General features: G+C 36.7%; 1 protein-coding gene and 1 pseudogene across 2 annotated transcripts in view; one reads left to right on the top strand and one right to left on the bottom strand.

Moving 5' to 3' along the window:
* ADAMTS19 (ADAM metallopeptidase with thrombospondin type 1 motif 19) overlaps window positions 1–22,750 on the bottom strand; it is a 241,310-nt gene that overhangs the window by 216,653 nt on the left and 1,907 nt on the right. The gene's annotated exons all lie outside the window — the stretch shown is intronic.
* On the top strand, window positions 686–781 carry LOC131489785 (U6 spliceosomal RNA; annotated as a pseudogene).

Consider the following 22,750-nt stretch of genomic DNA (forward strand, 5'->3'; position numbering starts at 1 on the left):
TTTTCTTTGATCTATGCATTATTTGGTAATGTACTGTCTTACTTACAATTTTATACTAATTTTGAGGTATTATTTTGTATCTGATTTCCATTAATTCCACTGCTGCCAGAGAACACATCAATTAAGTTTTCAGTTATTTGAAATTTGCTGAGAAGACTTTAACAGTCTCACTTATGATCTAGCTTGATTACTGTTCTATGTGTATTAAATATAAAATTTTCACAAGTGCCAGTTAAAAAAAGTGGGTTGTGGCATTTCTTAGTTTTCCCATTTTTAAACACAAATTTTTCTATTTGTTCTACCAATTACCAAATGTGAGTAAATATTAGAAGAAAAAATAACAGTCTGACAATACCAGGAGTTTGTTGCTATGGATGTGGGAAAATACACAGCTGGCAAGAGGAAGAAGTATTATAATCACCATGAAGAACAATTTGATAATATATAATAAACATGAAGATGTGTATCTTCTAAGCCAACATATTACCGATAGGTACACACTCAAGAGAAATTCTCACACATGTGCACACCAAACTCACGAAAAGATGATCATTATTATAGTGCTTATAACTCCAAAATATAAAAACAAAAGGGGAGGGGGAGGCGAATGAATATTTATCAATTGGAGAATGGATAAACTATACTGTATACAGACAAACATTACAGTTTGAAGGGTGGACAAGACGTGCTCGCTTCAGCAGCATACACGCTAAAATTGGATCAACACAGAGAAGACTGGCACAAGGCTAACACGCAAACTCATGAAGCATTCCAGATTTTTGGAAAATTAAATTAAAAAACTCAAAAATACGATATAAATACGTGTTTTTACGTATTACTACGTATATTAAACACTTATAAATACGATTATAAAAAGCTAAGTTCCAGAAAGATGTATGCAGTATCATTCCATTTTTTGCAAATTTTTATAATAGAAAACAATGCTATTATACATTTTTACGGATGTATAGCTACTTAATACAATTATTAAAGTATGGATGGAAAATATGTATACAAATTTGAAAACAGTGGTTACATCTGAGGACCTCGAAAAGAAAATGGTTGTGGAAGAGTACCATGAGGGGTTCAATACTATGTGAAAAATGTCAAAAGTCTTAGGCAACAATGGCAAAATTTTAACATTCATGAAACCTGGGTATTAGCCGTATTTAATCTCTGTGCTTTTCTGTTCCCTTGAATAGTTGTGTAATTGGAGACTTAGGTGTAGCTTTTAATGACAAAAAGATTAACGGGCAATGATTATGTGCATGTAAACCACATAAGGTAAGTTAGGGAAAAAAACATTAAAAATTCATAAAGTATGCTTTCATATAAAGAGAATGTTAATATTCACTATGGATGAGGATATGAGGAAAAGGGTGCACTTTTTTTTTTTACTCAATTTTACTTTATTTGAATTTATTTTATTTTTTTATTATATGAAATTTATTGTCAAATTAGTTTCCATACGACACCCAGTGCTCATTCCAAAAGATGCCCTCTTCAATGCCCATCACCTCATCAACCTCCCTCCCCCCATCAACCCGCAGTTTGTTCTCAGTTTTTTTTTTTTCTTTCTTTTTTTTTTTTTTTTAATTTTTTTTCAACGTTTTTTATTTATTTTTGGGACAGAGAGAGACAGAGCATGAACGGGGGAGGGGCAGAGAGAGAGGGAGACACAGAATCGGAAACAGGCTCCAGGCTCTGAGCCATCAGCCCAGAGCCTGACGCGGGGCTCGAACTCACGGACCGCGAGATCGTGACCTGGCTGAAGTCGGACGCTTAACCGACTGCGCCACCCAGGCGCCCCTGTTCTCAGTTTTTAACAGTCTCTTATGCTTTGGCTCTCTCCCACTCTAACCTCTTTTTTTTTTTTTTCCTTCCCCTCCCCCATGGGTTTCTGTTATGTTTCTCAGGATCCACATAAGAGTGAAACCATATGGTATCTGTCTTTCTCTGTATGGCTTATTTCACTTAGCATCACACTCTCCAGTTCCATCCACGTTGCTACAGATGGCCATATTTCATTCTTTCTCGTTGCCACATAGTACTCCATTGTGTATATAAACCACAATTTCTTTATCCATTCATCAGTTGATGGACATTTAGGCGAAAAGGGTGTTTTTAGGTACAATAGATGACAGTGTAAACTGGTCTAGCATTTTTGGAAGGTGATTTAGCAGAATGTATCAAAATTTCAATACTGCAAGCCCTGTGTTGCCTCCCCCCTCAAAGATAACATCTCTAGGAATATCTCTGGTAGATATGCTCACACAGGTACACAATGATCTATGTAACCGATTGTGGTATTGTGAAATCATTGTTATTTGTGTCAGTGCAAAAATGGCACCAACATAAAAGCCTGGGAAGCTTTCTTAATGGCCACTAACAGGCACAATTGCAGCAAGAGCCACCCACAAAGCAGTCCATGCAGAGATCATTCCAGAGAACTTTGCTGTGTATATGTCCAGCTTCATGAAGCGGACTTGATACCACTTCTCTACAACGGTGATTTTCTCAGTGGATGTATTTGTGTCTCCCACTCCAGGGAGGGACATTGCAGAATCTGGCAATGTCTAGACATTTTTGCCTCTCCTGACGGGGCATCTAGGAGGTAGAGGCCAAAGATGCTATTAAGCAACCTACAATGCACAAAACAGCCCCCCACAACAAGAATCCTACCCAAAATGTCATTAGTGGTGAGGTTGAAAAATCCTGCTCTGGAAGTAATTTATTTGCATGATTCTCTAATCTCAAATACAACCATATAAAATAGGAAGTATTTTTCCTTGTTTTAAATATGAAGCAGAATGTCAGAGGGATTAAATATCTTATCCAAAGTAAAAGATAATAGATGATAGAGCTCTTAACTAAAAAATTATATTAGCAATTAAAACAATTGGCCTCTCATATTATGGAATGCTATATAGTTGTTTAAAAAAAGATTTACATACATGGCATAAAATGATCTCAATGTTATAAACTTCAGGAAGAGATTTGTAATGTATATAATAAAATATTACTATCCCAATTGAATAAAAATCTCTTACCATTCAATTAATAAGTAAAAATTTAGAGAAGACATAGACTATGTAATCCCATTTATATTATATAAGCCAATCTAAGTGTATGAAAATACCATAAATGTTATTTACCTATGGCCCTATGTACACACTCAAAGAAAATCCTAAGAATATTATTTTCCTGGGACGCTGGATGGCTCAGTTGGTTAAGCATCCAACTTTGGCTCAAGAATGATCTCACCGCTCCTGAGTTCGACACCTGCCTTGGGCTCCATGCTGACAGCTCAGAGCTTGGAACCTGCTTCAGATTCTGTATCTCCCTCTCTCTCTGCCCCTCCCGCCCCAAATATAAATAAACATTACAAAATTAATAAAGGAAGAATGGAATTTTCCTGAAAGGATAATGTTTTTATAAAAACTCATTTAGAAAATCTCAACACAAAAATAACTGATGAAAAATTTGCCAGGGTACACAGCAAATGGTGATGGTGTGACCTCCAGAAACGTAATAAAAGGTTGGTAATTAGTGGGAGAGGATGATGTAGACAGTACTGGACAATTACAGTGATGTCATGGAGTATCATCAAGAATAGTTCTCCGTTCTCCCAAGTTCTGTTGCAATGTAAACAAGTGTTTAGAGCAGCACTTAACCAAAAATTTGCAAATATATGTATAATATGATGGAATTTTTTTGGATCCCTCGTGCTCTTTGGGAATTAAGAACCTAAAGAGCTACCAGACTCTCGTCATCTGGAGAAAAAAAGGGAACAAAATACTCCACATGTAGTATCTTCCATTCCACGTACATGGAACAGAAAAGCAAAAAAAGGTGAGGGGAAAATTCAAATTGACTCCTAAAAAGGGTGTCTGGATGATTGAAGCCTCTTAAATATTGGATAGAAATCATGAGGTGAGCCGATTTTGCCTCGGTAGAGTTTTTAACTACAAATGCAATTTCTCATTAGAAATAATGCTGTTCAGATTTACTAATCTTTCTTCTGGGAAGAAAAATTTGTATTTTTTTTATGTTTATTTACTTCTTTTGAGAGAGAGAATGAGAACACAAGCTGGGGAGGAGAGAGAGAATCCCAAGCAGGCTCCGTGCTGTCAGCATGGAGACTGATGTGGGGCTCGAACTCACAAACCCTGAGATCATGACCTGAACCAAAATTAAGAGTCGAACACTTAACTGACTGAACCACCCAGACGCCTGGAAAAATTTGTTTTATTCTTTTTTCCTTGACAAATAGGGGTTTATCAATTATTTTTATTTTTTTAATGCACCGACTTTTGATTTGATTAATTTTCCCTCTTACTATTCCAGTCCCTTCTTCAATGATGTCAGCTCTTATTTTTATTTCACCTTATTTCACCTTTAATTTCTTCAAGAATATACCTAGATAGGGGCGCCTGGGTGGCGCAGTCGGTTAAGCGTCCGACTTCAGCCAGGTCACGATCTCGCGGTCTGTGAGTTCGAGCCCCGCGTCAGGCTCTGGGCTGATGGCTCGGAGCCTGGAGCCTGTTTCCAATTCTGTGTGTCTCCCTCTCTCTCTGCCCCTTCCCCGTTCATGCTCTGTCTCTCTCTGTCCCAAAAAAATAAATAAAAAACGTTGAAAAAAAAATTTTAAAAAAAGAATATACCTAGATCATTGATGAGATTTTTTTTTCTATGTACATGATGCAAATATTTCCTCTATGCACCACTTTCACTGCATTCCACAAATCATGATATGTTGTATTCCATTTTCATTCACCTCCCAATAATTTCTAATTTGCAAATTATTCCTTGACCCCTATGTTACCTAAAAGTGTATTGTTTCATTTCCAAATATTTGAGAATTTTTCAAAGACCTTTCCCTTATTGATTTCTATTTGAGTTTTGTTGGACTAAGAAAACTTACTTTGCATTATTTCACTGCCCTTAACTTCACAGTGAATTACTTTATGGCCAAGAATAAGGTATTACATTGAAATATAGCCTGTGTGCACTGGAAAAATCATGTGTGTTCTGGGGTGGGAGAGTAGAATGTCCCACAACCAAAGACTCCAGAAGAACCTTCTGCACATCATGAGGCCTCCCTAAATGCACTGCTCCCTCTCTGGTACTTCAGCAAATTCTGGTTTCCTCAGCCTCTCTCAAATCCCAACCATGTCTCTTTAATTCAGTAAGAATACTGGGCTCTATTTTTTCCTCTCTCAGGCTGCAAACTGGGACATACACACAGATTGCTCATCGGTTTCTTTTCTCTCAGGGATTACTACCACACGCTACCCTTTGTCCAATGCCTGAAAAACCATTATTTCACATAGTTTGCCTGATGTTGTAGTTCCCATTTCATGATGGCTGGAAGTCAAAGTTCCAGGCGTTCCAATAAAACTTTTTTATTCCACCTGGGACACCTTTCAAACCAAATATTCTTTGAAAATGACATGCTATTAAACAGAGAACAATGGAGCGGACGACAACCAAGTTAGAAGAGCCTGGAGCTCACCTTCTAGCTTCACACTCCCTTCATTTCCCTTCACTCCAAAACCTGAAACATGGCCATTTCTGAAATGACACTTCAAAACTTTAGAGTTCTGCAGAGCTCAGTCTTCAAACCACTTCCATGAAGAGTATTAGCTTTCAAATCAGGCAGCCCTGGATTTGATTCCAAGCTTGCTTCCTTGACGGCCTCAGGGAAATTACACAACTTCTTGATCAACAAAATGGGTGTAGTAACACCTTCCTGATAGGATTACTGTAAATATGAATCATGTAAATATTAGACACCTCAAGGTAGAGGGCCCCAAACCCAATTGATTCATAAATTATCATTCGATTTGTAGCTATTGTCACGGTCATTGCCAACTGTCACAAGAGAGATACAGCATTCTGTGTATTCCAAAGAACAAAACCAAGATTATTTCCAAGATATGCCAGGATTTTCCAACTGCATTTTCCAACAATGAAACTGGCAAGTGAAATTAATGAATTCTTTGCTTCCAGGAGTATTTATGGTATTGGACTCTGCCAGGCATATTTTAAAGAAAATCCCTCTACTGTGTGCTAATTTCTTGCTTTAGTTTTTTTAAGAATACTACTATAAGAGAGCAACTAGGAGAAAGGAAAGACAGGTTGCATTAAAAATCAGTAATTTGTGGGGCACCTGAGTCCCTCAGGTGGGTTGAGCGTTTGACTCAGCTCAGGTCATGATGCCAGGGTCGTGAGATCAAGCCCTACGTTGGTCTCTGCACTGAGCACAGAACCTGCTCGAGATTTTTCTCTCTCTCTCCCTCTGCCCCTCTCCCCTGCTCACACACTCTCTCTCTCTAAAAATAATTTTTAAAAAATAATAAAAATAGGGGCACCTGTGTGGCTCAGTCAGTTAAGCATCCCACTTCAGCTCAGGTCATGATCTTGCGGTCCGTGAGTTCGAGCCCCGCATCAGGCTCTGTGCTGACAGCTCAGAGCCTGGAGCCTGTTTCAGATTCTGTGTCTCCCTCTTTCTCTCTCCTCCCCCACTCATTCTCTGCGTCCCTCTTCTCAAAAATAAATAAACATTAAAAAAATTTTTTTAAATAATAAAAATAAAAATCAGTCATTTCTACCACATCAAATTCTATTTTTATATCTCCTCCATGTCAATCTCCACCCTATAACTTGGATCAAAGAATTAAAACAATGTGAATGTTACATGCCTCTGATAAATAAAACAGAAGCTACAAAATAATTTCATCACACACACACACAAACTCAAAGAGATGTGACTTTGAATTTCACCTCCCAGCCTTACCAGCTGCCTGATGTGCATGATTTACACAATATCCATGAGCTTCAGCATCCTTATCTATAAAATCATGTGAGAGTATGCATCTCAGTGGGTTTCTATGAAATCAGCCATACCTATGGCAGGATGCTTATGAGTATAGGATATAGTAGTGTTCAGTATGTACAGCTATGATATACTGGGCCTCAGGTCTTTCTTTCTAAAAACTGATGCAAACAGAATTCTATTCACTGATTTTTCTTGATTGATTTGATAAAAAAAAAAAAGATGGAGGCAACACTTGTTTACTGCCCTTGTAGGTAGGATTAGTGGAAAAGTCCAGTACGTCTTCCATTTCTCGCGGATATGTTTCTTATATCCCACTGCCCTAGCACAGAAAGCTATTCACACCTATGCATTTGTTTTAGCAGGTCACTTCTTTTCTAAAAATGTGTACACATACCACAATCAAAAGATTTTGTAGGGGCACCTGGGTGGCATACTCAGTTAAGCATCCAACTCTTGATTTTGGTTCAGGTTGTGATCTCAGGGTTCAGTTAGTGAGATTGAGTCCCACATTGGGCTCCTCACTGGAGCGTGCTTGGGATTCTCTCTCCCTTTGCACCTCCCCTGCTTGCACGCATGCATGCTCTCTCTTTCTCTCAAAATAAATTAAAAAAAAACTATTTTGTAAATACAGTTTATAAACTGTAAAGTACTATAAAAACCTATGTTATTATCACAGTAAAAACCATTTACAATACTCTGGTGGTCTTCCATTGTTTTCTCTTCCACTTACATTGTATACTTTTGAAGTCTCCAAGATCAATTTATTATAAAATCCATTTCAGAATTACAGGAATAAGAGGGTATATAAGCACTGAACAGAACTGAATGTGTATCTTCTGGACGAATAGGTAATGGAAAGAAGTGAGAGAAGGATTAAGCAGACAGTTGATTATGCAGTTCCAATATAGAGTCTGATGTATTCTCTTACAAGCCTATGGTGAGTTATTAATAGGTTCAAAACACGTAAGACCATGTGACCATGCACCCAAAAATTGGACACTGTACACTTGTGGAGACTCCACAGCCAAAGGCAAGAGCAGCCAAGTTATTAGAACACTTACTAAAATACTACAACTGAGCTAACTATAGGCAAATACTTTGGAGCTCTCTTAAACCATATTAATGTGCAGCGCTGGACTGTCCCCGGGGATGCTTTAGCATGTTATTCCAAAAGCATTTCAAATAGAAGTAACGGGTTTCCACATTCTTAAGCTTAAAACACACTCTAAATATGCACTGGTGGGTTTGCTTCTCCTCTTTCATCTTTCCAGCTACTGACCCCCTTCATGACTCTCCCTCCCTCCAAGGAAGGTTGTGTCAATTCACACAGATTATGTAAACTCTTGACGCCTGACAAGGAGAAAGAACTGAAAATGCAAAATAAGCAATCATGGGAATTAAATTAGTAGGCAAACATATTTCTTTAATTTACCATTCTACCAGCTTAAATTTGGACCCAGATTTCAAGTGGTATTTGTAAATATGTCTTGTCCATTTTCCACTGGCCACTCCAAAGCATCTATTCCACCAGAATTCTTGGGCCATCATTGTATTCCTTAAAGCTAAGATTTAAGGTTTACATGGATGAAAATTTGGTTTAATCCTGATACATAGTCAAATTAAGCAGAAGAAATTTAAGCACATTAAAAAAACACCGTAAAGATTTCCTATGTACATCTCCCTACATTATTATTCAACAGCAAAGATTTAAATATAACTATTTGGATATCACTACCTTTTATTTCATGAGCCAGTTTTTCTTCTGGAAAACTGCTGCAACTAGACATTCATAAATGTTCACTTCCTAAAATGACCCCAAGTCCACATTTGCTTTCATATTAAATTTCATCAATTCTAAGATGCTGTCAGTTTTCTGATACACCCCTATGTGACAGCTGCTAAAATGTGAAAAATTATCTATTGGAATTAACTAAATATAGTATTTCTATCTTTTCGTAGGCTTTTTTATATCATTATTAAATTAATGACAAATACATTAACTATCTAAGGGCATTTATTATCCTAACATTTTCTCACTCATGATTCCTATAGCTGGAAGACATCTGTCTACACTCAGATTATCAAAGAAAGCATACTGCTTTGGTTTTTAATAAAAGGCCATATACTGGAAATCTTGGCTCTGTTTAAATAAACATACAATATTTTGGATATAAGTTTACATTTAGGGAATAACTCTGAGTGTTTGTGACTGAAACCTACTTCCTGAAAAGGATGGTTTAGATTTTGTAGGTTTGTTTGGATTTATTTGTTTATTTGAACCCTGACCCTAACAACTTTTGTCTTTTTCACAGCAGTGAAATATAGGAAGCAGTCCTAGAGTACAATACCTAGATTCACACCCTACTCGTCCAAAGACATGAACCGTAAAATCTTCTATTTTGTATACCCTACTTGTATAACTCCAAATGACTGGCTTTCCTTGCTCCCATCAATCCTTATTAATTTTAAATATTGTGCACTATAATATGGGCTATCAGTAGCTAACTCTGTTCTTTATCAGTCAACGTGGTGTTCAAAAACCTCCCCTAATGATTGTTCTCATAATAATAATTTCCAGATAGCAAAAAAACTTTTGTGTTGTTTAAGATGGAAATGCTCCCCAAATCGATCTTTAAATACAATTCCTATCAAAGATCCAGCAGACTCTACATTGACAAATTACAATCTCATGCTAAAATTTGTATAGAAATGCAAAGGATAGAGAATAGGCAAAACATTTTTTTAAAAAGAAATCAAACTTAAAGTTCCCAAATTCAAAACATATTATAAAGTTACATAAATCAAGACTGTATGCTATTGACATAAGAATAAACATTGATAGAGAGAAAGAGAGAGAGAGATAAGGATAAACATATATATAACAAACAGTATTAACAATTCAAATGTAAACTTGCATTTATGGTTGACTTTTGACAAAAATTCCTATGGCATTTCATGAGAAAAGAATAATCTTTCCAGTATATGGTGTGGAGAGAAAACTGGATATATACATGCAAAGAGATTAATTTGAACCCCTGACCTCACACCATACAGAAAAACTAACTCAAAGTAAGTCACAGACCTAAATATGAAAACCAAAAGTATGGAAGAACACCTAAGCAAGCTAAGGGAGAAAGACTAGGCAACTTTGAGTTAGACACAGAGTTATTATACACCAAAGCCAAAGTACATTTGATGAAGAAAAAAACGATACTGGATTTTTTTTTTCAAAATGTATAAAGATTAGCTTTAGAAGACACCATTAAAAAACTGATCAGAAACACACAGACTGGAAGAAAACATTAGCAAATCATATGTCTGACAAAAGATTTACACCCAAGTATATAAAGAACTCTTAAAACCAAATACTAGAAAGATTTTTTAAAAATCTAATTTAAAATACTCAAAAGATCAGAGTAAACATTTCACCAAAGATGATTTATGAATGGCTACGGGACAGCACATGAAAAGATACTCAACACTGGCACCAGATAAATGCAAATCAAAACCACAAAAAGATCCCACTGTGGAGCCACATAATTAGTTATAATCATAAACAGACAATAATAAGTGTTGTTAAGGATGTGGAGAAACTGGAATCCTAATACGTTGCTGATGGGAATGCAAAGTGATGCAATACTTTCTAAAAGAATTTGCCCAATTCCAAAAATATTAAATGTAAATTTACCATATGACCTAGCAATTCCACTCCTAGATGTCTATCTTTGGGAATGAACACACACACACACACACACACACACACACACACACACACACATATATATGTATATATATATATATATCTACACAATGACTGTTCATATTAACTATTATCCATAATAGTGAAAGAGTGGAAACAATCCAAACGTCCACAACTTATGAACGGATAAACAAAATGCGGTGTTATATCAACAATGGCTTATTATTCAGCAAGAAAAAAAAATGAACTACTGATTCATGAGACCACACAGATAAGCTTCAAAAACATTACACAAAGTTTAATAAGTTAGACACGAGACTGAATTTTATGTTTTCATGTATATGAAATGTAAAGGCAATGTATTGAAACAGAAATTAGATTAGTGGTTGCCTGAGACTGGGGGTAGGAACAGAGTGACCACAAATGTGTAGGAGTGAAAGGGGTGATGTAAATGTTCTAAAACTGGAGAGCAGTGATGGCTGCACAATTCTGTGAATGTATTTGAAGTCACTGCATTGTACATTTGAATGAATTTTAGGGTATATAAGTCATAATAGAAAAAAGATAATAGGAGAAAAAAAACATTCACAATGTCCTTTATGTTACATTACAAATAAGGATTTACCCTAGAAAAATCAGCTTGGCACATTCACAAATCTATCTCACTAATGACAAACAACTAGATTCTACTTAGAAAAATTCTTATATAGGAACTTCCAACCTAGACACTGATTGTAGGTGCCTGGGTAGCTCAGTCGGTTAAGTGCCCTGCTCTTAATTTTGGCTCAGGTTACAATCTCACAGATTTGTGGGATGGATCCCCTCATCACAATTTGCACTGACAGCATGGAGCCTGCTTGGGATTCTCTCTCTCCCTCTCTGTCTCTCCTCGACTTGCGTGTGCATGCATGTGCTCTCTCTCAAAGTAAATAAATTTTAAAAAAAGATACCAATTTAATACTTTTTAAAACATTACTAATTGGAACCACATACTTTGAACTGACAAAATTCTAACTGGATGGAGATCTACAGAGACACAGGAAGTATCTACATTAGTAGACAAAACAGGACACTAAATTCAATTTATTAACAGATATCTCCCCAGTGAATCACTCAGACATTATACTTTGTTAGTTATATTTATGCATAACTGTTAGTTCCATAATAAATGGCTCAAACTTTCTATTTTCTTATTATAAAATATTGAAACGCTATTTATTGTATCTGCAAGCATACAACCAGAGTCAGCAAACAACACAAAGACCCTATGCTAATTATATAGGTAAGTTCCTCGCTCAATAACTGACCTGCCTGTCTATGAACTGGGCACACTAAAATATTTGCTGATAATATAATACTTTTATCATGAAAATGTAGCTATCACATGTTAACTTATATACATTCGAAGCCAAGTAATAAGGAAAATACACCATTTGCACCTATCAGATTAGTTGACACAATTATCTGCCTGGCTATTCCTCTTAGCAGGTTAATGTGTTTTGACTGCAAATTCTAATGAGTTTTACAGTACTCTTGACATCCCAATTCATAGAATGTGAACAAGTAGATAAGACTTGTCATTTTATTTCTGCCCTTTGAGACAGCTTACCCTTTGATCCTTACACATCTCCAAGGTCCTCTTAACCTGACCACACTACATTGCGATTCTAGGGTAGGTAACCTCACAAAAAGTTTATAATTTTCTCAATGATTTTCTAATATTCCTCTACAATGAGCCTCAGCCTTCACGTATCCACATCTAAACTTGCTGCCAAGGGAGGCCCCTTTCAGTATGAAGGAATGTTTCTTCCTTCGTTGCTGATAAACTTTATTTCATTACAATAAGTATTGTAAAACATGTGGGGTAAGTGTCCTGCTAGATTACCCAGAAAACTGTTGATGACAGTTTGTAGTAATTTAGCCTTTGTTGACTTCCAAATTCTGGAATGGGAAACAGGTTTCAGGTTCTGTATACTTTTTCACCTAAAGAGTAGGAAAACATTCATCCTGGCATAAAGGTCCCATTATACCCCCTCCCAACTAGTTCACATTTATAGCTTGTTTAATAACGATTTGAAATCCATAAAATCCTTTCCAGCTCAATGGCATCCGAGTGGGTTCCTAGGAGGATATTAAAGGGAAGGACAGAAGGTATCCAAGTTCACTATAAGAGCTACCAAAGAGTATTAAAATTCATTCAAGACACCTAGGGTGTAAAGTTTGGTGGATGTAAATCTAGTCATTAAAGATCCTGAGTGCTGGAGTTTTCAAAGCACTTAAAATTCGAATGGCTGCCCTCAAATACTAGCTTGCACAAGAATTATGTTGGATTCTTTTAAAATGCATTTCTTGAGTTTGAGGCCCAGTATGGGATTCTGATATAAATGGAGAATTCCCAACTCCCTCAGTCGCACTCCCACTACCATGATTTTGATAAAGCTATCTGCACACCGGGCTTTAAGAAAGAGAGCACCGAGGGGCGCCTGGGTGGCTCAGTCGGTTCAGTGTCAGGCTTCGGCTCAGGTCATGATCTTGCAGTCTGTGAGTTCGAGCCCCACGTCAGGCTCTGTGCTGACAGCTCAGAGCCTGGAGCCTGCTTCGGATTCTGTGTCCCCCTCTCTCTCTGTCCCTCCCCCACTCATGCTCTGTCTCTGTCTCAGAAATAAATAAACATTAAAAAAAAAATTAAAAAAAAAAAAAAGAAAGAGAGCACCAAGAAGTGTGAGCAAAGAGACAGTGACGTAGGCTCACTGCAGTAAGTGGTTATGTATTTTATTCTATTATATTTTAGTTTAGTTATTTATTAGTAGTCATGTATTTTAAATGAAGCCAGGCAGAAGTAAGGGGACAAGAAAGAAAGAAAGAAAGAAAGAAAGAAAGAAAGAAAGAAAGAAAGAAAGAAAGAAAGAAAGAAAGAAAGAAAGAGAAAGAAAAGAAAAGAAAGAAAGAAAAAAATAAAATTAAATTAAAAAATCCTGGGGCAAAACATCTTTATGTGCTTGTGAAGAAAAAACAAATGCTGAGGTTTTTTGTTTTGTTTTGTTTTGTTTTGTTTTGTTTTGTTTGTTTTTGTTTTTGTTTTTTTTTTTTACTGGAAAGCAACAGGAAAGAAGATGTTAAATAATGCCAAAACTGACCTGGGCTCATCAGCTCCATTCCCTCCCTGCTCCTCTGAATGAAAGCCTAAACAGTTAATAATTTATTACAGATATGTGCACATTAATTATGAAATGAAATGGAGTTTCTCTTGTTGGAAAAGTCAAGTTACAAAACTCCCTAACCCCCGAGGGCCATCTCAACACCGTCATGCAATAATTCTGCACAAATATCTGGGTAGCATTAAAATGGCTTAGTTCCCATTTTCTCACTTCTCTCAGTCTAGGGCTTGGCACGAGAATAAAGATGAGATGGAGACAAGATGATGTGCTCGCCATGGCTGCACCCTAAATGCACTCTGAAACAAGTTATGGTCCTCGCTTAGCTAAGGGAATCTCAAAATTTCCTTTCAGGAAACCCCCCAAATCATAATCCAAGAGGGACTACTGGTTTGTCCCACTGCCTCAAAATAGGTCAAGATCACTTTCCTAACTTCAAGGTACTTCCTGTCAATCAGGAACTTGGAACTCCTCTCATTATTCTTTACTTGGTAAACAGAAACCCATAAAACCATCCAGGGTAAAAATGTAATTGCAAGTAAGCAGAAACACTCAATTGAATTGTGCATGAGCTCAATAAAAATGTGCTGATTTAGGGTTGCATGAAAATAGCTAAAGGCTCCCGTAAAGAACTTCCTGAATTTAAAAAAGTATATCATAAGTCAGCTAATAAATTTCAAATAAATACATAATATTAATATTTAATAAGCAAATATTATTAAGCAAAATTTCTTCTCATAAAATTGGTCCATGCCTGACTTCTCTCCAGATATTAAGACAAACATTAATACGGGATTAAAGAATTTATTGACCTTTAATGTACAATGTCAATGCATCAGTGTAATGATTCTTATTAGAATTTTTTTATTTGAATTCACTCTATCGTTTCCTTAAATAAGAATGGAGCATCTGCACACTCTACACACAGAAGCTTCTCTCATGCATGACTACTGGCAGAACCATCATCACCCATGCCATTCTGAATTGTGAACCAGAGACCATACAGAATGCCTTAAAGAGATGCGTTCTTCAAGTTATTAAAGACACTGAACACTTCCTAAATCAGAGAACTGTCATGGACCCAAGGAAATCAAGAAGTTGAGGCAGAGAAACAGCTCCTTTAAGACTGTGAATACATTGAAGAAAGGAATTATTTCTTTTCTCTTTATGGTCTCTGGGCATTCAGCACAATATATAGATGTAACTAGCCCACTAACAATGAATACTTTTAATGTTCTGCTCTTAAAAACAACACTGCAATGAGTAGGCTTATATGTAAATCTTCTGCACACATATGAATATTCCTGAAAAGAAGGGTAAGCACATTTAAAATTTAAGTACATACAATACAAAAGGCTCTAACAATTAGCTCTCCTACAATGTATAAGATAAGATGTTCCCCAAGCATCGGCCCTGGATGTTATTAGTTTGCATAATTTGTGCCAATCTAATGAACCAGAAATGATGTTTGAGGAAATTTGCTTTTACTAGCTTACCAATAAATTTGAAAATAATTGTGAATGTTTACTTGATATTTATGTTTCCTCTTTTGCATATACACTAAAAAGTGACTATTTATGGATGGTAAGTTAACAGATAATATATTTTGTATATTTTCTAAACTTTCTATACTCAGCATGTATTATTTTATTATTAACATTTATCTTTTCAAAACACTAATACAAAAAGAACTCTGGAATTAGAAATGAAAAAGACTAAAACTCTAATAGAAAAATGAATAGAAGGGATGCCTGAGTAGCTCAGTCAGTTAAGTGTCCAACTCTCGGTTTTGTCTAAGATCACGATCTCCTGGTTTGTGAGTTCAAGCCCCACGTCCAGCTCTGCGCTCACAGTGCGGAGCCTTCTTGGGATTCTCTGCCCCTTTCCCACTCATGTTCTCTCTCTCTCTCAAAATAAATCAATTAAACTTTTAAAAAGTTAGTACAAGATATGAACAGCACATTTATAGGAAAAGAAGAATAAAAATATGAAAACATGCGCAGCCTCACCAAAAATACACAAAAACTATCGATTAAATCTATATTCAGATAATATTCCTATTAGATTTCACAAATATTAATATCTTTAGTAACACCCATACCAGCAAAAGCACAGGGGAAATAATATACTCTCATATTCTGCTGGCCTGAGAATATAAAGTAGTACCACCTCTGTGGGGTACAATCAGGCAACATCACCCCAAATTACCAATATCCATGCCCTTTGACAAAGAGTTACATTACATAGGCAAAATGGCATTTCTACAGAGTCTTATTTATTTAGCACTGTTCACAATAGGAAAACATTAGAATCAATCAAATGTTCATCAACACCAAACTGACTAAATACATTATGGAATGTACTTGCAATCACACAAAATGAAACTACCCAAAAAAGAAAGAGGAATCTCTCTGTGCACGCATGTGTATGTGTATCAATAATGTAGACTTAAAAGCTATAAATTGATATATACATATTTATTTGCTTATGCATCAATTGCTTCTAGATCCTACAGTGGAAACAAATAACCCTACCTACATCTAGGAAGGAATATAGTAAAAAAATGGAGAAAAGGTGTTGGGAGAAGACTTCATTGCATATCTTTTTGGGGGTTCTGTTTGGTAAAGTTTGAATCATTATAATTTTGAAAATGATTACATTTTGCCTTTAGGTTTGAATGGTAGTTTGGCTCTTAACTATTGAGAACAAACATGGTTACCAGAGGGAAGGTGGGAGGGTGGGGATGGGTAAAATAGGTGATGGGAATTAAGGAGGCAATTGGGATGAGCACTGGGTGTTGTATGTAAGTGATGAATCACTAAATTCTACACCTGAAAGTAATGATACACTGGATGTTAACTACCTGGAATTTAAATAAGAACTTGAAAAACAGTTGAATGGTAGTTTGGCTGAGTACAGGATTCAAAATCACATTTCCTCAGAACTCTGAAACACTCAACTCATGATCCTCTGGCGTCCATGTGACATTCATTCCATTATAGACCATCATTCCTTTATTAAGCTTGTAGAATTTTCTCTTTGACTTTCTAATATTCTCCCACAATGTGTCTAGGTATGGGTCTCTACTTATGCGTCTCTGAGCTTGTTGATGCATCCTTCTATCTGAAGGTGCATGTCTTCCTGTATCACTGAAATTAGATTATGATACAAAAGAAAAAAAAACAAACAAACTCTGCTAACCTCTACCTAACCATTATTGGTTACATCAGCAAATCAACTCGAATCATTGAATTAAATAACACTCTACACGCCATCTAGAAAATATGATCACTGAGGCATGCCACATGCAGAATGTGCAAAGCTAGTAGATTCCTCCCTTGTCTTGCTGCATGCAATTATTTCCACCAATCAGCCTGGATGTTTACCAAGAATCAGCTGCATCTGTTTGAACTCACATAGGTACAACATTTTGTAATCATGTAATCTAATCGAACACTAAATATTTAGCAGTGAAATAGGAGTGTAAAGGCGTCTTTGCTTCCATGAAAATTTTGGAAAAACTTGAGAAAGGTAAGTCGCTAAAAGAAAACTGCTCTAATTTTATTTGGGATGAAACAATTGTAAAAGATCTGAAACATTTAGAAGTCCAGGATTCTGCACAAAAATTACGTTGAATTTGTCTTCAGTTTTTCTTCCAAATATAGAAACCTATATTGGGAACTGGTTTGCATGCATGCTGAGTAAGGCTCACCTGGAATACCAGTTATCTGACCTACATTCAAAGTATCTGGCCTCACATCCAAAGCTTGGCTGATAAATATAAATATAAATATATATATATATGTGTGTGTGTGTGTGTGTGTGTGTGTATACACATATACACACACACATATGTGTGTGTGTGTGTGATTTAAATTAGAATAAAATGTTTAGGGTACTTTGCATTCATTACTTTGCATTCATTTAAAAAATTCTATCCTTTAAATGGGTAGAAGTAAAGAATCAGATATGTGTGCAAAGTTTATCCAATGATAAACATGGACTTACTTATAAAAATGAAAAATTGGAAACAACAGAACATTGGTGAAAAAAATTATAGTACATTCACACACAAAAAAATCCCACCCTTTCACTTATTTTTAAAAGTTAACTGCTATTAAATTTGAAGCATCTAGATCTATGATTCATGGCTCACAACTTTTCTTTCATATTGTGGACCCATTTGATTGAACATTTATATTATGTTCTGGGATAATTTCTGGGCTTGATTTTCTAGGTTAGAAATTTACTTGTCAATTCACGGATGGAGTTTTTAATTCTAATGACCACTTATTTTTAGATCCATTGTATCTAATCATTTATTCTGGATAGCAGCTGTTGCTGTATGTTTTAAATTTACTTTTTCCACGAATATATATCCATTCTTATACTTCCATTAAAGTATCTTACCTATTCTTTTTTTTTTAAGTTTTTTTTAATGTTTATTTTTGAGAGAGAGAGAGAGAGAGAGAGACAGTGTGTGAGCGGGGGGAGGGGCAGAGACAGAGGGAGACACAGAATTCCAAGCAGAGTACAGATTCCAATATCGGCATAGAGACTGACGTGGGGCTCGAACTCACGACCCACGATATTATGACCTGAGCCGACGTCGGACGCTTAATCAACTGAGCCACCCAGGCGTCCCACTTATTTATTCTATTAATTTTGTTGCCTCATGTATTAACTTGCCAGAGTTTGAGGACTCCCCTTTATATGGTTCATTTTCTTAGATTCTTGGGTGTCAGCTCGTATGTTTTTGGTTTCCCTGCTGTCCTATCTGTTGTGACTCCTCCAGTTATTTGCCAAAAGAGGTGAGACGTTCTGCTGGATGCAGGGTGCCAACAGATCATCTATGGAGGAGGAGACCCTGTGTCCTCTGGTGTCACCAGCATGCCCAGGAAGGCTCTGCCTTTACCTTCTCTGACCTTGTGTAGGCACACACATTTGGCTTCCATGGATTGTCATAACCGGACATGAAAAAAATCCAGTGCCACTTCTGCTCCCTGTGTTCCCGCAGTTCTGTTAGAACCCCCACCATTCACAGATGTTTCCTAATGTCTCTGTGTGTTCCATCAATCCAGTCCACACTGTTGTCAGTCTTCCAAGAGATAGTCAGCACGTCTAATGGCATTTTTTTATAATAATGCTTTAGATTTATTTAGAAGATCATTTCTGTCATTCCTAAGATTTGGCTTGAACAAAGAAGATAGATGTGTGAGGTCAATCTGCAATCTTTACTTTTTTCATTTGGATGTCGATTCCATTTCGTCTTCCCAGTTTCCCTCCTGCACGAGCATTCCCCGGACCCTCCCCTTACACTCTCTCCTCCTGCCTTAGTACTGGTACCCAATAAAGTGTCTTGGCCGAAATGGATACCCTAAAATATTTCTGTTCATAACTTCCTGTGGCATCAGATAGTGTGGGATTTAAAAAAAAAGGCATAAACTGCCAAAAAAATTGAATTTATACAGGGCAGCAGATTCTGTATAAAGACCTAATCAAAACAATTACTGTATAAAACTTAAAAATTAAGTGCATACAGTTTTAGTAGTCACTCTTTATAATCCTGGAAGAATAATCCCAATATTAGTGATAATCATTTCCATAGTCCATTTAAAGGGAACCAGAGGCAAGTTGTACCGATCTAGTTTAGTTTAGCACACCTCCTTAGGTGTGCTTTAAAAAACAAACAAACCACAATGTGTTAATTTTGAGCCAACATCATTGTTGCACTCTTTCATAAAAATTAATTTGGGGATGCCTGGGTGGCTCAGTCCGTTGAGTGTCTGACTTTGGCTCAGGTCATGATCTTGCAGTTCGTGAGTTTGAGCCCTGCGTCAGGCTCTGTGCTGATAGCTCAGAGCCTGGAGCCTGCCCTGGATTCTGTGTCTCCTCCTCTCTCCCTGCCCCTCCCCTGTTCATGCTCTCTCTCTCTCTCTAAAAAATAAACATTAAAAAAATTTTTTAAATTAATTTGTTGCTTTTTTGTATTTTAATTTTTAGAGATTGTAATTTAAAACAAAATAAAGTATTACACATGCTGCATTTTATTCAGTGGTTTTTACTGGGTGCCTAACTCAAAACCAGGTATCTTGCAAATGCTGTGGATATGGAAAGAAAGGAATAACACAGCACCACCAAAGTACTTGGGGCATACCTACATTTGTACCTATCTCAAACTATTGTATTCCCCTGTTGCCATTTGTCACTGACAAGCCAGGCTGGGAGCTCCTTGAAACATATCAAGGCTGCTTCATCTTCTTTTTGTGTTCTCTGTATCTGCACAATACTTTGCTCAGAAGACTCGCTCAATTAATGTTTAATTGCTTGGTATTATGATATTTATGGACCTACTGGGCCTAATATGGCTGAAATAAGATTATTGTTCAATATTAGAGACTAATAAGGGGAAAGAGAAATAGTAAGAACACTTCAAACAGAAATAGTAAGAATACTTCATATATCAGTTGCTAGACAAACAAATACAATTTGCGCATTTTGTAAATAGGAAAAACGAGATCCAGAAAGATTAAATACTTTGAAGAGGCATCACCTAGCCATGTACCCAAAATATCTATTCTAGCACTTTTCCTTTCACAGCACAAGTTAGCCTGATATCTGGAGAATGAATTGGCCAACCTTATAAATGTTTACCACTTTGTAATCCTGGATAGCTGATGATCTATTTCCTTTGATAGAGAGTTTGGGATCTTTTCAAATATGTAGTAATCCAAAAGGCATTGAGTTCAGGCACCAGAAGGCACAACTAGCTGCTGAGAGGAGGTGGGGGAAGGTAGACTTAGTTATCTGCTCTTTTCTAAGCAACTAATAATCAGAAAGCTTTTACTTACTGAGAAGGAAAGAAAAAAAAACTGTTGCTAAAGAAAAGCCGTTGCATTTATAAATAATTCACCCCTATAGAAAGTCACCATGACTCCCCACATTAGAATTACAGGATCACAGAATTCTGGAAATACAAAAGAGCAAGTACATAGCCCTTTGATAATCAATAGTTAGAAAAAGCCCATATTCCAGCAGACAAGGCTTTTGAGGTCTGACCTCACCAACATTTTAGGATCATTTCCCCTTATTGCACCTTCTGGCCTTAATCATAGGAGATTCTTATTTTCATTCCTTTGGTAAGTGTGCACTTTTAAATCTTCAACATCACTCCTCTACCCAAAACACTCTTCAGCCCCATATTACTTGGGTAATGCCTCCTGATGCTTCAAAACTCTGTTAAATTCTGTCTGCTTTGGGAAGCCTTCCCTGACTCCCCAAACTGGATTTTACCTCAGGCATAAGATTTGATTCATCATGTCACTGTCCCAAGGATACCTGTGTCATAACCACTTGTGTATAATGTCTTTCTCCTAATCTGTAAGTCCCCAATGTAGGATGTAGGAAACATTTAACATCTAATAGAATTGTAATTCTATCCTCCAGTTTTTAATTAAACCATTCAATCCTCGAATTTTACTAATGAACACTGAAGCCCAGAGAGGTAAGACTTGTCAATTGTCAGAGTACAAGCCAATGTCAGAGCTCAGATAACAAATTATGCTCTCTTTCCTAATCCACCCTCATAAGGGAAAAAGGGCTGGCATGGTAGAGTCTGGAGTAACAAACGCACTCTTCTTGGCTATCTGCCTAACTTTTTACTCAAAAGTCTGACTGCTATACTGTATTGCTGGCAACGTCAGATTTCCTCAATAACAAAGACTTCCCAGTTCAGAACATATACATATGTGGCTAATAGGAAAAGTGAGCAAAAGTCCAACATGATAAACAGGGAGGTATGTCAAACTCCTGTTCAGTCTATGAAAAACCTACTCATAATTTTAACTTTGTTCCCTTAAGTATGGAGAGAAGGCATAGCTCATTTGGAAAATCTGACCAAAAGCCCACATTTCAACACAGTGAAATGCTTTATCCCCTATTGCTTCTACCACACCAGGAACTTTCTATATGTAATTATTTAATCTCTAGCCAAAAACTAGTGGACAATGAAATCCCCACAAAATGTTTCCCCCAGTGAAGTGTTCAAACATCAGTTCCACAAAAAACATTTTTAAAAGCTTTTCATGTAATTTTTCCATGCCAACTTTTTTCACTCATGGCTACAAATGTCCATATTTGAATATTCATCATTATGAGCATCTGGTAAAATATAGCCCTGTCCAGCAATTTACATCATTTGACTATGAGACCTTAGGAGGGCATAGGTAAAAATTTCCAGTTTCATTTTGTCTGGATTTTTAACCATCTTTTTCCACTTCATGGCTTTGGGTGGTTTTGATTGCACTGATATTTTCTGCTCTCCATTACTATTGGGTTTTTCTACCAATGAGCAGGTTGCTTTCAGACAAGTCCTTGTGGACTTCATCAATGGCTCACTAGAAATGGCAGAATGAAGCCACAAATCACATTAGTGTTTTCAATATCTTGTGGGTTTTGCCTTAAACCAGTAAATAAATGCCACAATGGTGATGCCCCCATAATAAGGTGGATGTACTTAATGCCCGTGAACTGTACATCTACCAGCGGTTAAAATGGTAAATTTCATGTTATGTGTACTTCACCACAAAGTAAAGGCCAACTTATAGGAGGTAACAATTTTCCCAAAACGTGGGTCAAGACAGAGGAGGGAAAATCCAATGATGATCTCTACTGTTCAGATACAGCAAATGAGTTTTACTTTGCAGTTCCAACAGGCCTCTAGGCAAGGCTCCCAACCCTACTACTTTCTTCTGTGGAGTGGACAACAGGAAAGCCAACTACTGCCAAATGAAATGCAAACCTCACAAAGAGAGTTAACCCATAGAATCATGCATGACCCTTTGCATACTGACTGGGTTCTAAGGTCATGGATGACTCCGCAGCTCCAAATCTTTGAGTTACTTCTCAACTCCTGTCCCTCACAGAACACTGAACAGGTGTCCAGTGTGGCTGTGCATGTGTTTAAATTCTAGACAGCTGTCAGAATATAATTCCCTAGAGGATTACAGTGTTCTGACAATTTTGAAGGACATGAAAAAAAAAATGAGATAATAA

Source organism: Neofelis nebulosa, chromosome 1 (genome assembly GCF_028018385.1).
Source record: "Neofelis nebulosa isolate mNeoNeb1 chromosome 1, mNeoNeb1.pri, whole genome shotgun sequence".
Classification (NCBI taxonomy): Eukaryota; Metazoa; Chordata; class Mammalia; order Carnivora; family Felidae; genus Neofelis; species Neofelis nebulosa.